The 5133-nt window shown below is 35.4% G+C and overlaps 1 protein-coding gene across 2 annotated transcripts in view; it reads left to right on the plus strand.

Moving 5' to 3' along the window:
• The window catches only part of LOC102673330 (integrin alpha-PS2-like), an 86430-nt gene that overhangs the window by 58657 nt on the left and 22640 nt on the right, over nucleotides 1-5133 (plus strand). The gene's annotated exons all lie outside the window — the stretch shown is intronic.

Consider the following 5133-nt stretch of genomic DNA (forward strand, 5'->3'; position numbering starts at 1 on the left):
TCGAAGCAGATTTTTATATAATCCTTAATATACTTTACTTTCTAACTCTAGTCGAAGATAAAATATTTGTTCGCGTTTGAAGATAAAATTAAATTTCTCAAACAAAGCCACGATTTCATCCAGACGAGATTAAAATTAAATCAAAACTCGCGACAAACTTGTTCAAACTTGTTCAAACTTGTTCAAACTCGTTCAAACACGCTAAAAACCGTAATCTCTACATAGATACGGGATAAAAATTCGCAATCATCGCGGGAACAAACATCTTCAAACGCGAAAAACAAATCCGAATCGAAGGAGAATCAACGCAAACCAACTCCATCCATTCCCCTTCCCCCACTGTTTACTCGTCACGTATCGTATACGTATAACAACGATCGTACATCGCCTCTATACGACGCCATTGGAATCATACGGGCCATCGGGATGCGATGTTAAAGGCCAACTCTCTCGTAGCAGCGTGGCATCTTATTCGCATGCACGCAAAGAAACGTCGGCGCCGATCGACGCGGTCTCAGGCCTCGTTTTTTCTTTCTTTCTTTCTTTCTTTTTCTTTTTCCCTACCCGACACGGGTGGATCGGTCGTCGACGACCGATTGATGTAATTGCGTGACTGGCAGCTCGTCTAAAGTGACCGATCGGCCGTCATGGCCGCCCCCTTCTCGCCGTGCTCATAACGTATGTAAGTACGTGGACGACGCGACCGTGCGGATCCCACCGGATATTCTCCCATACAAGCGTGGCCGTTTTCTTACTGGCAGCCACTGTCCAGCCATCGAGCTCGATTAAAACGATCGTGAGCGGATCGTCGATGGAAGTATTTAAGTTGAGAGATTGGAGGAGGAATCGGGATCGAGGGATTGTTCGTTCGAGGGCAGGTGTATCGAGTTCGAGAGTTGCGATTAAATATATATTTTTTGGAGAATTTTAATTAATAATTGGGAGATTGGAAATCGACGGATAAATACCTTATAAATTAAATTTTTTTAGAGAATTTTAATTAATAATTTTGGGATTGAAGAGGTTGAAATCGACGGATTGTTTGTGAACGTTTGAAAGTAAAATAAAAAAAGAAAAGTAATAATGTAATTATTATCTTTGGATTTTTTGATTTATATACGGCTTTATTAGTTTGAAATGTTGAATTTTGGGAGTGAAGTTATCAAGTTGTGAATTTAATAAGTTATTTTCGATTCAAGGAAAAGAAGAAAAAAGAAAAAAATAAAATAAGCTTTGAAAATGTTATCGATTCTTTTCTTCCTCTATTGGTAATTTATAAATACCTTATGAATTAAATTTTTTTGGAGAATTTTAATTAATAATTGAAGGATTGAAGAGATTGAAATCGACGGATTGTTTGTGAACGTTTGAAAGAACGAAAAAATAATTAATTATAATTAATTATTTGAGTTAAACTTTTTGATTTATATAGTTATAAATTTATGATTTTAATAAGGTCATCTTCGATGCATAAAAGAGAAGTAGAAGTAGAAGTAGAAAAAGAAAAAAAAAAAAAATAGAATAGAGTGCTTTGAAAACAATCGATTCTTTTCTTTCTTCTATGGGTAACTTATAAATACCCGTTAATTAACAGCAATAAGCGGAGACTTGGACGTAACCTTGACTGGTTGAAACGAGAAATCTAAGATGGAATAAGAAAATGCTTTGTTTTCTTCCCTTTTTTTTCAAGCGATATATAATGCCTGATTGCCGGTTAATGCCAGCACTCGTCGCGATTACGTTGGCGCAGCTTTGACGAGTGTGTCCAGCTTATTGATGTTAATGCCAAGTGTCAGGCGGAGATTAATCTTTCCGGCGGCAGTCACATTCGCGCGATCAATCTTGCGCGAGGGTGTTCCTAAAGGATCGTGAAAGCGCGATTCGTTTTCTCTGCGAATCGATTTATACGTTCGAAGTTTTATTCCTTTCCTTTCTTATTCCGTTGCGCAATCATTGCTTCATTGAAGGGGAAACGAAAATCTTGATCGATGTATCCCACGTTTCGTTCCACGATGTTTTTTTTCCACGATTTGTATTTTCAATACTCGTTTAAAAAATAAATATATATATATATAATGTACGATCCATTTTTTTATTATTATAAAAATTGAGGGAAAAAATGGAAACTTGTTATTTTTAGAACAGTTCAGAAAATCGTTAAAATTTAATTATTAAATTTAAATAAAGTTAAAAAAAGAAAAACAAGAATCTTTGGAATTCTTTAGAAAAGATGAACTGTTTTAGCGATGATTTCATTAAGATGATAAACGAATCGAAGATATTAGGAACCTTGAACAAGAAATACGAAACATTCTTTACTCTTCGATAATTGAAAATTATTTGAAATACATCGATTTATATTTATATTATTCGAAAAATCGATAATATTACTCGATATTATTTAAATTTCTAATTAGCCATTATCATGCATCTTATTTTCTTTCTAATTATAATTATATCCATGTAAAAGTTAAATTGAATTATTTTTTAATAATAATCGATTAAGCGAACGAATAAACGAATAATTAACGAATCGTATACAATGAAAAAAAAAATGAAAAATATTCCCAACAATTTGAAATATTCCCCTATGCGAATTAAAATTGTCACTAGCATCATAGCGGTTCACGAGTTCGCGCCATTTCTAGTAACTTTCCGCGAAGTGAACGGAAATTTCAAAAAAGTGAATTAATAAGCACCGTAAATCTGTATTTTCTGCATTCTCATCGTGCGCATTGATGTACGCCGTTGAAAGAACTTCCGTACGAGGAGGCAGACTACCTGTATAAAGTGACTTGCGCGTGAAACGAAACTAAAAACCTTCTCTTTTCCACGGTGACGCTTCTCTTATTTCCTGCGTCTCTTCTGCCACGTAACTTCTCTTCCCCCCTTTTTAAAGAAAACGTTCCCTCCGCGCGCGTTTAAGATCGCATTCTCGAAATAGAACGTACGATGTAATTGGTCCTACCTCGTGCCTCCTGATTGGATAATAAATTTTAAACGCAACGTTCGATCGCGTGCCTCCACATATGGCGCGAATTATTCCGTCGACCCTACTTTTCCATCTTTTCCAGTTGAAAAAAAATTTTAATTCGAACGCTGCAACGTTCTATTTCCACCACACTGTTTCGCGAATATGTGTGAGAGTGGCAAAGTAAAATGTTAATCAAAACTATTCGATTACCGTCATATATTATTCGCAAGAGATTGGAGAACGATTTTATCATGTAGAATAAAAAATTCTAAGAAAGAAAGCAATCAGATATGTCCATAAAGAGAATCAATTTGCCTCGTTTCATAGATTACACCTTGCTCGATCATTGAAAAACAAATAATAGAAAGTAAAATGAGAGAGAGAATCCGCTGTTGGTAATGCAATTTTATCTTCCTCTTTTATTTTCCTCCCCTCCTCGACGCACACCTACAATCGTGTTGTTTCACGGAAATAAAATGGTTGCGGGCAAGAAACCATGGATATTTGTACGTACGATTGCGAAAGGGCATTCCTCGCAGATGGGATCTCGAGAGGCGGAAAGAGGGAATTAACCAGAAGAACACGGGTGTAATAACCGCTCTCCTTTTTTCCCGATCACGCGTAATTGGCCAGGGGGAAGGAGGGGAGGGGAGGGGATCCAGCACGTGAAACGGCACGTATCAACCTCGGATGAAACGGTCTGTCAAACTCGTGCAAACTCGCGCCAACTGGTTCGCGGACGGACGACGTGAAAAACGAGAGATTGTTGCGCGAGGAAATAGGGCGAGTAGTCATCGAACTAGCATCGAAGAAGATCGTGGAAACGACACGAGGAGTGGAACAGTGGAAGCCAGTTGTGGAAATTGATAATCGTGGAAGAAATAAAAGTGGGTCCCGGATTGTTGGATGAATTATGTATTTAGCTGTGAACAATGGACTTGGTGTGACGTGCTCTGGTTACCGTTTTCCTCTGAATCGGTTGCGGAAGATAGCGATAGAACCGAAGTGAATCGAGATCTTGCTTGCTGATGGCAATATTTCATTTCTTCTAAATTATTTATTTTTAACAGCTATATTTCTGAAATATTACGAAATTTATTATAATATATTATAATATATTATGAAAAATATTATATCTGAAGATTTTCTGGAAGATTTTCTCACAAAATAAAAGAGAGAGAGAAAGAAAGAGAGAGAGAGAGAATAAGCTTTCCAAATTATTTAAATATTATAATTATTTAAATATTTAAATATTACAATTTTATTAAATATTAAATTTTAAAATTTAATTAAATATTACAAAAAATATACAATTATTTAAATATTTATATATTTAAATTATTTATTTATATAGCTATATTATATTTCTGAAATATTACGAAATTTACTATAATATATTACAAAAAATATTATACTGCGAAAAATTGCGAAAAGAAATTAGATCCGATGATTGGATCGTCTGAATTTCTAGAAAAAAAAAAAAATATCGAACAACTTTGCATCGAAATTTAATAACAATGACAATTCAATTGGTAATTTATCTGGAACACGTTCGAGTCTAATTTTGAATCAAATATATATGAAATTTATTATAATACATTATTATTTATTACAAAAAATATTATATTGCGAAAAATTGTAAAATTAGATCGTCTGAATTCCTAAAAAAAGATATCGAACAAATTTCTATCGAAATTTAATAATAATGACAATTTAATAATAATGACAATTGGTAATTCATCTGGAACACGTTCGAGTCTAATTTTGAATCAAATTCAATCTTGTTCGAGTTACGAAAAGATCGTGAAGATTTCCTGGAAGCGTCCGTTTTCTCACAAAGGAAGAGAGAGAGAGAGAGAGAATGGGCTGATGGATGGATCCACAGCGAACGCGTCACGGTTCAGGATCGATCCAGGATTAATGATGCGTGCACACGTATTCCGTGGACGTGTGCGGGGGTGCGTGGCAATAGGCGTTTAAGTCGATGCCTAACTCGACTTCCTAGTCGATGCCTCGACTCACGACCTCTCTGACACGGTACAAGACGTTTAGCAAATGCGCGCGCCAAGTCTTTCACCTTTCCTGACACGAGCTCTCCTCTAGTGGAATTCCTGAGACTTTTTTTTTCTTTTTTTTTTTTTTTTTTTTTTGGGGGATTT

This window comes from Apis dorsata, unplaced genomic scaffold (assembly GCF_000469605.1).
Source record: "Apis dorsata unplaced genomic scaffold, Apis dorsata 1.3 scaffold_188, whole genome shotgun sequence".
In the NCBI taxonomy this organism is placed as follows: domain Eukaryota; kingdom Metazoa; phylum Arthropoda; class Insecta; order Hymenoptera; family Apidae; genus Apis; species Apis dorsata.